This window comes from Pelecanus crispus, chromosome 3 (assembly GCF_030463565.1).
Source record: "Pelecanus crispus isolate bPelCri1 chromosome 3, bPelCri1.pri, whole genome shotgun sequence".
NCBI lineage: Eukaryota > Metazoa > Chordata > Aves > Pelecaniformes > Pelecanidae > Pelecanus > Pelecanus crispus.
The window spans coordinates 7,602,181-7,615,644 of record NC_134645.1 but is presented as its reverse complement, the minus strand read 5'-3'; positions in this window follow the sequence as shown (position 1 = coordinate 7,615,644).

Below are 13,464 nucleotides of genomic sequence, written 5' to 3'. Positions count from 1 at the left end.
TTAGCTGCAGAGCATGCCCCAGTAGAGGTGCACAGTTAAAAAGCTTTCTTGCTCTCCGGATCACTTCTCTTGCAACAGAAGCCCACCTTATAAATTCTGTGTACTATTGATGACTTATTCTCCGCTTAGGATCCCTTTATGTTTGGTACCTGTGGACACATGAATATCAGAGAAAATTCCTGCCTCGGATATGTAAATGACTTACAATATAGCAACACCGGTGAGTCTGAAATAAATGAACAAATAGGGAGACAACATAACACCAAAGCAACATAAACAACAGCAAATACCAGGTATCAGCTGGCCAGTCATCTCCCTGGGTGTCTTTCCAGATTCATCCAGATTTTGCCAGCACTGGCTGTAGGCGAAACTTCCTGAAGGTTCACATGGAAGAACCCCTAATCCACATTTTCTGCTTTAACCCTACCTAGCCAATGTATACGTGGGAACGAATAGGGATATCACCCTACACCTGGGCGTAAAACTGCTCACCAATGCTGATGGATTCCCTCAAGTGCCCTTGCACAACTGGGCCTTGAAGAATATACAAGATGCTTTGAAATTGGTCAGGAAATAATCCTAGAGCATCTCAGAACCAAAGCATAGGCGGATGCACGCAACCAGCATTGCAACAGAGAGGACATGGTACAACAGGCAGTGCTCCTCCAACTCTGGCAGGTCCATGCATCATCTGCAGAGCCCTGGGGCTGACATGGTTGCCTTTTTTTCACCTCTGCAGTCCACGAGCTGGAGGGGAGAGAAGGGCATAAACAGGTTCCCCAGGGGTAAGGTAGAGGGGGCTATATACTCTGAGTTACATCAGATACTAGTGGCTGGGAAGACCAACCACAGGGAAAATTTGCACATTTTACCGCTTTGCTGGGTTGTATGAAATTCTAGAAGAGAAGCTGTGAGATCTCTAGAACAGGAAGGTCCTGCCAACAAGGTAGTCTTGCACCACTTAAAAAATAAATTTCCTTGATTTCACTGCAAAATGCTCACAACTCTGGCAGGAAAAGCACAGCCAGGGGTGCGGGCACAGGTGCAAGAAGCCATGTCCAGCTGTGAAAGCTGAGCTAGCCCTAGGAACCAAGAGTCAGGGGAGCAGGCAAGGACTTTGAGGGTGTAGTCTGACATGCTTACAGCTGCTGCACAGCAGCCTGTTGTTGGAGCCAATTGTTGAACAAAGATTAGACTTATATAGTCACTTGATTGCTCGTTAGAAAAACCTTTCTGGGTGAAGCAAGACTACCAGTTTAGCAATTTTATCCTGTCAGCATGTACAAATGACTACTGTGTGCTAGGAAGCAACTTTTTTTTTCCTACTTATGTAAACTTCTTTAACTTTTGCTCTACAAGTGCGTATCAAGTCTGATGAGTTTTCCTCAACATTGCTCCTGTTCTAAGGGACATGGATGTTGCCATTCTGCTGACAGAGGTCCCTCCCCTACACCTCAGACTGCAACTAAATCTTAAAAGGGATGGAAGCCTCTTTAAGGGCTAGCGGATGGAGAAGTGTTGCTTCATAGCTTGAAATGTGACTCCAGGCTTCTGAACTGCATTTATTTTCCCTAACAGACATTTTAAGAAAATTCACTCTGGCTTGTGAACTACCAGGGTGCAAAAACTTCTCAGGGATCATGGATATAGGTACCTAAGGAAAGAAAGCCTGTTAGGCAAACTTGCAGTCTTTACACACAGATTCACGCATCTGAGGGGTCTACAAAAGATTGAAAATTTTGTTCGGTACACTATGAAGCTACAGCACTCCATGCAGCTGTCTTGCATCGAAAAAACTTTAACTGATTTTTTTTTTTTTTCTCCCAAATGGGCCTTGAAAATTTGTTGTTATTCAGTACAGCAACAGCCCAGATGGATTTGCTGATTTTTTAATCACAGAGGTGCGACATTACTAACTTACTTCCAGGCTCATACCTCAAGGAGTGGCACCATAGCATGATTCTCTGGTAAGTCACATGCACACAGGTTCATGAAGAAAGCACTACCACAAAGAAAATACAAAATTCCACATTTTTTCAAGCAGTTGGCATTTTCTGCCTGCTTCCCCCTCATCTGATCCCCTGTTTCTAAAAGGAAAAAAGAAGTCTATAAGCCCCCCAAAATCCAGCTCTGGGCAGTCCAGAAGAGGTATCACCTTTAAAACTTGACACACCTCATGAATCCTCTCCAGTTCTTTCCTTGATGGATGGCCCAAGGGAAGCTCTTGGGAAACAGCATGAAGCAGGCAGAGACTTGATCTTTTACATTTTCCACCTGAATTTAATCTGTATTGCTTTATCATCGCAATCTGTTGTTTCTCTCTTCCCTTCCTTTCAACAGACTTTTGTGGACAGGCTCTCAGTAACGCACAAAGAGGTTTTGGCCTTCATCCATCCTGCTTGCCCACAAAATTGTCAGTGGGCTCAAAAGAAAACCCACAAGCACACACAGAGTAGCCACTGAAAATTTTGAGAATTCATATTGGATGGCATTGATAAAAAATGTTAGGCTGGGTATAAGGAAAGGAAGAAATTTCCAGTTACGGTCAAAGGCTAGCAGCAAAGCAGTGATATATTTCAGTATCTACTGGGAAACCAAGGTTTACTTTGATGTGAGTAAAGTCACTGAACTGGTCAGAGCATGAAAACTACAGCACACAGGCATAAATGAATATACCCATTGAAAAGATGTGGAGAACTAGGCACCCTGTATGAATATTTGTTAGACCACCCAGGCTGGCAGTCCCATATGTTTTCAAAAAACTTTCCTTCAGGCTTATAACTCCTATGAAGATGGGGCTGAATTCAGTTTAACAACTTGATTACACTGTGTTCATGAAGGGATCAGAAAACGGTTTAAAAACAAATGACCCTTATCTCAGAAACTGTTGGCTTAAGGGACTGAAGAGAAGTGCCAGTGAAAGAAAAGAATTTTTGACAAAACTGCTGCTGAGAGAGGGATGAAGTGCTAGTAATTTAAATGAAGATATGTCTCTACTAATTGTTCACTTTGAGGAGAAAGGAGAGAAAGTTTCCTCACACCAACGTGCAAGTACGTGTTTTCAAAGGGAAGCTCAAACATTGCTGACTAGGGCAGATGCTCTATTTATGCTGCTTTCACACCCCTGGCACAGAACATGTTCTGAATTTGGCTTCCCACCAGCTCTATGTCTTTTGTTTCAAATTTGTTGTAGGCTCTTCAGAACAAGGTTCTCATTTTACATACCAAACATAATGGTGCTCCAGTCACACATCCAAGTGCTTATATAACACTGGAAATAAATTTTCTTTTCTTGAAAAGCAGAATAAACTACAGCAGAGAATTTTGCTGTTTGATATCAATGCAACCAGGACTAGTTCTGTGCACTAGTGAAGTTAATTCAAAGCAGACAGCACTGCATGAATTGCCAGACCATCACTGATAACCCAAATACCCTCAATCGCAGTGGACACATCTAAAAACCCCAATCTGAACATGGTATGCATAATATTTTTCATTTTAATGTTGCATTCTAGTAAAGTCTCCCTGGATGCACTTAGTGTTAATGTTCCAGTGCTACAGGGAGATGTACTGAAACCTTAGAGTACCTTTCTCTGAGCAAAACCAGTGGCTAAAAGGAGACGCATGAACTAAGCATGGCTGTTTTACTAATTTGAGTTTTGTAGGACACTATTGTATCTCTGAATGTCAGATCATCTGATTGTTGGATAGCAAGATCTTTGCTTAGGTATCTCTTTTCTGTAATTTTTGCTTTTACCACTTTAATATGTAAAAAAGACAAATAGAATATATTTCTTGCTACCCACAGATGTCATTCCCTCCTCAATTAGGGTTGAAGTCTCATTCTACTCTTGCACTACAGTAATACATTATTTAAGTCAATATATGTCAGTGGAGTAACAGCAGTGCGAATAAGTTACCAGTTGTGGCAGACGTCTTCAATTTCTAATGATTTTTTAATCCTGAGTTTTATGTGTCAGCAGTTAGCGTAAGTTTTGGTGGACTTTTGAAAAACACTTTAGATTATTAAATCCACAGATCATTTATTATAGACTAGTAAAAGATGACAGACTGGCTGGAAAGCTGCCTGGCCGGAAAGGATCTGGGGGTGTTGGTAGACAGCCGGTTGAACATGAGCCAGCAGTGTGCCCAGGTGGCCAAGAAGGCCAACAGCATCCTGGCTTGTGTCACAAATAGTGTGGCCAGCAGGAGCAGGGAGGTGATTGTCCCCCTGTACTTGGCGCTGGTGAGGCTGCACCTGGAATACTGTGTCCAGTTTTGGGCTCCTCAATACAAGAAAGACATTGAGGTGCTGGAGCATGTCCAGAGAAGGGCAACAAGGCTGGTGAAGGGTCTGGAGCACAGGCCTTATGAGGAGCGGCTGAGGGAACTGGGGTTGTTTAGCCTGGAGAAGAGGAGGCTGAGGGGAGACCTTATCGCTCTCTACAACTACCTGAAAGGAGGTTGTAGTGAGGTGGGTGTTGGTCTCTTCTCCCATGTAGTTAGTGATAGGACGAGAGGAAATGGGCTTAAGCTGCGCCAGGGGAGGTTTAGGTTGGAAATTAGGAAAAATTTCTTCATGGAAAGGGTAGTCAAGCATTGGAACAGGCTGCCCAGAGAGGTGGTGGAGTCACCATCCCTGGAAGCGTTTCAAAAAATGGGTAGATGTGGCACTTCGGGACATGGTTTAGTCTAGTCTACCCTTGATTGGTTTAGTGTGGACTTGGCTGTGTAGGTTAATGGTTGGACTGGATGATCTTAAAGGTCTTTTCCAACCTAAACGATTCTATGATTATAACCAGACCTAAGCTTCATGTATTGACAGGCGCACATCACTTCGGATGTTATTCTTTAATCATATGATTCAAGGCCACCACACATTTCAAATCTTCAGTTTATATTCCAGAACCATTAATGATGAAATCTACTATTCAGGGTCAGGGTTTAGATAAAATTAATAAACTATTCTCTGGGTTTTTTTCTTGTTTATAACCAAAAGTATACATCTTAAGTATCCTAAGTCTGTATTAGCTCAGTTCCGTAAATAAAGGAGGCTGTAAGTTTTGAGTAGAAAAAACCAACACCAGGCTTCCAGGTAGCCAACCTTCTACTAGTTAATCACATGTATTACGTTATGAAGGAAAAGCATCATGATTCAGGATAACTCAGTTACCATGTTTAGTAGTTTGGGGTGTCTTCTTGGCATGCGATGCTTACAGATATTTTTGGAGGTCAATTAATATTGTAGGCTTGTACTTGTCTGGACCATTTAGATCTATTAAAACTTAGGAAAAGGTCTTCTGCTGTTTCACTGTCACTACCATTATTTTCATAGTCCCTTTTGTTTTTTTAGTGTCCATAAGCTGAAAATTAAAATATAACATCCTTTGCATGGTCTAAAAAGTTTGCATGTACCCACTGATTTTGGATATTTCTGTTGAGAAATGAGGCTTCTAAATCCTTCTTTCTCTGCCTTTTTTTTTGGTTTGGGGTTTTTTTTTGGTGTTTTTTTTTTTTTAACCATAAAACTGAAATCCTCAAACCACCTGTACTCTGTATTAACAGTCTGCCACTATCATAACCTGATCTACTGGAAATTCAGTCACAGTTGTGCTTTCCCCTGAAAATACCTACTTACTCATTTTTGGTTGTTATGTAGATTACAAAACTATCTTGTAATTGTTTTCATGATTTACTGGATACAGCCAATATCAGGTATTGAAATATCATAAAACAAATTTAAAGTAATAATGATTTGAGACCTTCTCCTTTCCAAAACTTTTGGATGCATTTGAGTCATATTTTCAAGTACTAATGAAAAAATCTTTCATTGTTATTGAAAGGTGAGAATCTCTCCTGATAGAACATTAAGTTCTAACAGCCCCAAATTACCATAGTTAGAAACACAGACTTTGCTGCAATATTCTCAAAGTGTTACTGTAGGGTTTGCAGGGGAGAGGGAATTCTTCTGACTTTTTCATTTCAAGGAATTCTGCTAACTCTTGAGTGCAGAGAGAAGCTGGTACAAACATTTTTCTAATGTCTTTTCAGATGGACATATGGAACTCGTGTCAGGTAATTAAAGGAAACACAGAACAAGCTACTCTGCTCGTAGGGACAAAGTATCAGAAATTACCTTGGATTCGAATCCCCAGACTTTCATGTTTGGGGAACTACTCACACCCTTAGCACAAGAACACTGCTGTCTATTTAGAACACTAGGCAAAAGGTGCTAATAAAGTGGAAAATAATTCAGATTTTTGAGGAGCAAACAGAAGAAAAATTACCATTATGTTTTCATAACTGATATAGGTTAAATATAAATACTTATGTTCTTAAAAAACAAACAAAAAAAGTTTTGCAGAAAGTGGCTTGTGTGCTAAAATGTGTTTAATATTCCTTTATATAGTCAGCTTTGCCAGTCTAATTCTTCATGTGGGTTAATTCCTGTGACAGATTTTGCAGATTCATTGATAATGGTGATTTAAGATGCGTTTATGAAAAGCAGAATTGTATGGTATAGCTTACTGAAGAGCAAAACAAATAGTTGTTCCTGAGGTAGTCATTGAGAGTGCTTTATAGTGAGCAGCATTAGAAGAGATGTCAAGTTACCACCCTGACTGTATTCCAGGTTAGGCTTCAGAATCTTTGTTTTGCTTCATGCCTTACTAGAATTTTAATAGCAGATGCAAAAATGTTACCTAGTTAGCTGAACTCCAGCATGGTTTACTTAGTGCAGTTTCAGATGCTATCCATATTTTAAAAGCAGGAACAAAGAAAATTTTGAGAACTGAGGGGAAAAAACCTACAAAAATAAGTCAAATTACAGAAGTATGGGGACAAACTTTTTAGCAGAGCCTACTGCTATGGGACAAGGGGTAATGGTTTTCAACTAAAAGAGGGTAGATTTAGACTAGATATAAGGAAGACATGTTTTACAACGAGGGTGGTGAAACACTGGGACAGGTTGCCCAGAGGTGGTAGATGCCCCATCCCTGGGAACAGTCAAGGTCAGGCTGGACGGGGCTCTGAGCAACCTGGTCTAATTGAAGATGTCCCTGTTTGTTGCAGGGGGGTTGGACTAGATGATCTTTAAAGGTCCCTTCCAACCCAAGCTATTCTATGATTCTGTAAGAATTACAAGTTTACTTTTATCCACTCACCATACAAAACAGTCTTCTGGCAGATAACCTCAGCACTGCTACAGCAGTCAAGAGTGAAACAGGTAAAGAGTTTATCACTCATGAAGGGGGCAATCAGAGTTTATCCACATCTCACTTTCCAATCTGCATAAACCAGTTAATTTTATTAACTTTATTTACCAAGTAATTTTATTCCTTTTTAGTTTTTTTTTTTTTCTAAGTACACCACTGTGAATACTCCTATTCCTTCCAAACTATATGCCCCTGACAAAAACCAATGTGTTCACCAAGGCACAGAAGAAACTTCATAAAGACTCATACCAATAAATATCTTATACTAAAAGCTTGTATTTGCTCTTCTATAACAACCTGTACCACAGACCTGAGTAGAAAAAGCCCAAAAAGTTTCCTTCTTTGTGGAACAACAAAACCTGCTTTTCTTTAATTACAAATCCTGCATGTCCTTGTTCTTTCATGATGTACAATAAGACAACAAGAAAATGGTTGCAAGCCATTAAGCATATAAATATACTGTCCCCCTGGTTTCTTAAGCAATATTACCAGAACTTGCTCTCTGAGTGTATCCAGACATCAATCAGCTGTGAGTACTCATAACATTAGGAATTTGCTGGGATTTCTGATATATGGTACATATATCTGGTTAGGAATCTGTACCCAATGCCAGGACATTTGTGGCACCTGACACCTTAATCTCCTTGCAAGGACTAAGACTTCATAAATTGCACAGCTGATACGGTTCTGTCCTTATCTTATGATACAAAAATAAAAAATATCTGACTGGAATGTCATGGTCAGACAAAACCAACAGTAATACAGAAAACTGGACCTAGACAAAAAGAGTAACAGTACAGTAACTAAGAGCCTGCTGCAAAAATACAGCAGTAACCACAAGTAAGCCTAGTATACCCTTTTGCTCTAGCTTCTTCCACTTACAAGTATCATGCCGCCACTACATCCTTACCTAGTATTTGACTGTAATGTCGAATCTGCAATTCTTACTCCTTAAATGAAAAACTTCTTCGTGTAGCTAGACCCAGTGAAGTCAACAGAACTACTCACCCAAGCCAAAGCCTGAAAGAACTTTACAAGCACCAGGTAGAGGCAAAACCTCTTTCTTGGGACATTTTTCTACTGACCTCTTTCACCAGCGATGTGATCCATAGCCATGTAACCTCTATAGCTGTCCAAGGCAGATTTCAGTCTACTTTTCCAAGACCTCCTGCCAGTCAGGCTAATTTGTTTGCTAGGCTCCATAATTTGGAACAAGCCAGTGTGGTATTGCCATTGTTTCCAGTTGTTGACGTGATGAATGGAGCAGGGACAGCTCTGTGCCATCTGTTCCTTCTTTGTGTCATCACCACACCAATTCAGACAAGTTGTTCTTAGCTACAAACATCTGGAACATTAAGACAACTGATACTTAACCAGAAAGACAAATCTCCTTAGAATTACTAATAAAACTGAACCAAAAGACATAGCTCTAACCTATGTTTAATGATGAAATTTCAGTCTCTGAACTGAAAATAAAGAAGTGATTTCACACGAAGCTTAAAGGTTATTGCTCATTATTCTTGTAATGTAATTGTTCAGTGCTTCTGGAAGCATGAGATTTATACAGGCCCAGATGAAAACTAGTAATGCTACCCAGCTAAAAAAAAAAAAAAAAGAAAAAAAAAGTGGCATTGCAAAATACCCAAAATACATTTTTTGATCTACCAACAAGTGGCTGTTTTGCAATTCTTACTCATTCAATGAAGCACTTATGTGATTAGACCCAGTGAGGTCAATAGCCCTACTCATCCAAGTAGTAGTTATGCTTCAACACCTTTTTATTACTATTACTAAACTTTGTGACATGATACAGAAGATTATTTGCCTTCCCCATTGTCAGTGAACAAATAATTTCAAGATGTGACACAGAATTAGATTATTGTGTTAAATGTGACTCTATACATGGGCTATCTATAGTCTCATTTCCTGTTGTCGTTGCCTATAGTTTTGTTATTTGTCATTTCAGTTCTGCCCATCCTATCTCTTAGGCAAATACAGATTGAGAGAGGGGGAAAAAAAAAAAAAAAATCTGTGTTTATCACCAGTTATTAAAGACCTGGTAGCTAGGTTGCCTTATAAAAATTAAAAATTTTTCATTCAGTTGCCTCATGATACTTTACTGTGGTTGATATTAGTTATTTTTACCCTACACTGCCAAACAGATGGAAGAAACCAAATTATTGTTCACTTTACCTACTTACTGTAAATCTTCAGAAGGTTTTCCATATCCATTTTTTTCTATTTTCACTTGTGCAGAATTTCTTTTGACTTCTAAGAGTTTTGCTCCATCTATGGCTTTGTAGACTTAGTTGCAATTCTGCTGTAAGCAGACTTCACTGCAATTCTTTCTCAATTTCATGCCTTGCTGAAGTCAGTGGAGCTCTGAAGAGGTACCACAGGTCAGATGGGAGGATGAAAGAGTGAGTGAGAATTTAAAAATTCATCCTAGAAATCGGTCCCAAATGCAGGAAGGGCAACATTACAAAATTATCCCAAGAATTTTTAAAATCCACAAAGTTCTGAGACAGATGTTTTTTGATGTTGGTTTAAGCCTTGTACTTATTCACACTATATAATTTTGTCAACAAAACAAAATGTTGTTGTTCCTTACTTGGTATTATTTGTATTTAAGATTTAGAGCACAAGTCTGAAACACCCTGGCTTTATTACAGAAGCTTTAGGAACCACTCTGGTATTCCTAAACCACTGCCATGTTTCAGGAATTAGGACTCCAAGAGTTCAGCTCAAAGCTGGTACATATATCAGAGAATAAAAATCATCTGAAGGTTTCCCAGAGCAGCAGGTTCTACTTCAATACATCAGTTTCAGTCACAAGATTTTCGTTAAAACACACTCATATTCTTACAGGAAGCTAGTTTATGATTGGAGTCTTTTAAGTGTCATGCCAAGACACCAGAAAACTAAAGCTTCTTTCCTATGGCGTTCATTCATTTTTATATTCTACCTAATCTCCAATTTTAATATTATGCAAGGTAAGTCTGACAGACCTCAGTAAAGAATTGGAATCAAGGGTTGCTTTTCTCCAGTCTCTACAGTTCTCTTTTGAAACAAATCCCTATGTCAAAGCAAGCAGCATATTTTAAATCACTGGAGAAGGCTAGGAAAGTCAGGCCTTGGAGTACTTCTAGGCAGGCCTCATTCCACTCTCCAGCCACATGCATTCATTCCTTAGCCTGGGAGGTGACTATTCCAGCTATATTTAGCGGCCTACTGCTTGCAATGTATTTCAAAGCAGCCTTTCCTATCCATGAGACTGTAACCCAGGATAGAGGCCTTGTGTTGCTTTTTCAATGCTGCTAAAATTTCAAGCTATTAAGTGATCAGCTACAACTTGCTCCGAGACTAGCGCATGTCCTTCTGTTCCACCATTTTCACTGTAGCTAGCAGACATCTAAAACAGTCTTTTACCTTGAGTAGTTCTTTTCCTCACCTGCTATTCACCATGCTGGCAAAGAGCAGCTAATGTCAGATATTTACTGCAGCATTAATGCAGTTTCTTTACATCAGGTTTCCTTCTCTTCCTTTTCTTTGCTGGAGAAAAGCATGCTAAAAATAGAACAGAGGTGACTCGACTTCTGACTGGGATGGGCAAAAACTGAATACTCAGCAGGGAAGGAGAGAACTGAGGGAGGGGGGAAGCTATTAAGCCTATTAAGGCTCTGTTTTCATTGAAAACAGGTGCATAGAGGAAAGGGGCTGAGCAGGGACTGAGAACTGTTGGGAGAAATTCTGGAGATTGAGGTTTACTATTGTACTTCTGTGAAAGAAATATGAGGAAAAAGGCCTTACTCCTCCTTTCCTTCCCACAGCAACTGCCATGCTTCAAACTCCAACCTGGCCCTTGTCAGCTCTAGCAGCCAATTTAACTCCTAAGACTTCTAGTCCTGGTAATGGAGACAGCTGAGCCATGGCCATTTTACTGCCCTAGCTGCCAGCTGCCCTAGATGACTGCCTCTTTTACATTATACTTAAGGCAGTCATTAAGCAGATCCAGCAGAAGCACTTGTTTTTGGATGCCAGCTTCTATAGCCCTATGAACCAATTGACTTACATCAACAGCATTAGTAGAGCATGTGCTACTCCTTGTCATCTAAGAATTTCAGAATTCTGGTACTGTTTTTAACCATTTTAAAACAGCATGAAGATTACATCTTTATCACTAAATTTCTGAGGCCAGAAGACACCATTTATTTTGAATCATTAGATTCAAGATTAGTACAATTAGTACTCAGACAGTTTGGTGCTCTTCTAGTCCATAGCCTGGTGCCTCTATTAGTGATCTGGGTTTGACTAAAGGATGTCTCAAGAAAATTCTCTGATTTAACCAGATTTCCTCAACAATGGAAAATGTAATACTTTAACAATATGTTCAGGATTACCCAGGTCCATATTTTGATGTTTAATACAAAGACACAAACACGTACACAGAATCAGTAGTTCCATGTACAAACCAAAATCTAGAGGGGGAAAAAAAAAAAAAAACCTGTGATAACTCTGCTGAGAGTTATGGCCCTCTCCCTAAGAAGACACATGTGCCTCTACACACTCTGCTCACACTCAGATTTACACCCAGACAGACTCCAACCAGAGTCTAGCTAGGCCTAGTTTAAGGTTGCTTGTATTCTTACCAGCCTAATTCCCTGTGTCTTACTGAAAATTGACAAGAAAGTTAGATATCCAAATACGAAAAGTTTCAGACTGAACCCATCTTCTACATGATGCTTAAGGCAATACTTTAATTAACTTCAGGAAGCAAAATAATTAAAGATAAATCCCAGATTTCATATAGTATAGAACAGCAAGCAAACCATCCACGTATCTCCTCTTTTCCATATATGCTTAATTAGAATTGTCAGTGGACTTTACACTCAAACCACTGTTCACTATCATGACCTTTTGATAACACAGAACACCTTTGAATTAAGTCTTTTTATCTAACTAGTCACTCCCAGAATACCATACAAAGCTTTTCTTGCAAACATCCCTGCATTCCTACAGTTACATACATACTTTGAATATTTCCGATCAAATCAGTACAGCTGCTCACAGTGTAAAGGTAAGGCTGAAAATAATTGTTTACAAGATACAGCAAAATTCCTGACCATTCTTATAACGTTTCTCAAATCATGATTATTAAATGTGGTTACAGTTTGGATTCCAGTGAGTCGTCTTTCCAGGGTTGTCATGGCCTTCCTAAGACCTCACAGCATACCTCTGTCCATCAGCATCACCTTCAATAAAATCCAAGTTGTTCTGCTATCTTGTAACAGTATGAGATACCTAATTGTTACTGAGTTAACACCAATAAAAAGCAAAGACTTTTGGGTTAACACTAGCTGATGTGGCAACAGAAGTCAGGATACTGCCTTGTTTAGTCTCCTCAGGACATACATGATGATGTTTGATCCTGATTGAGGGTGTGTTTTATTAGATACTGGGATTTCCTATGAAACCTATGAAGGTTTTCTAGTCAGTTCAAAGTTAGTACTCTTAATATGTATTTACTGGACTCACATTTGAGCTAGATACTGTGAGAGGATTCTCTTCCCACACTCAGCCTTGCCAGCTGCCACGGTTTTATCAATAGTCTAATGGCATTTAATGTTTTCTCCGGTAGCCCTAGCTCCTGGAGCAATGGGACTTTGTGATATTAGCTGTACACTTTTTTTTTTTTTTTTTTTTTTTAAAATGAGAGTAGAGGAACACTTGAGTTATTGCTTTTTGTATTTTCATGTGTTCCTCTACAGGCACAAAGGCAACAACACAGTGTCTTAATGAAAGTTGAGATTTTCAGATGATAAATGGCTGTGGGAACCTGGCTTCAAGATAAACAACCAATATGGCAAGATCCATGTTGAACTTGAAGCCTTGGCACTTCTGGTTATGCAGCATTTTGTAATATTTATTATCCTCTGAGACTGAGTTTCAGCATTTCTTCCAATAAAACCAAGTTAATAAATTGCATTCTTAATTTTCAACTGGCCTCCTACACTTGAATTTTATTTTCATAGCTTAGTTACAGATAAGAAGCAGTTCACATTACTATTTCTGCTGTCCAGGGAACTAAAATCATATTTCATAGAATTTTTCTGTGTTTCAATATTTCTGTTGGGTCAAAGCCAAAATTGTTTAGAAAGCTTTTTCCCTAAACAAACTCTTAAACCCATTCTAGTTACCATTTTTTTTTGTTTACCTTTTGAATTTGTCTCTAGAGGGAGAAGACTCCATA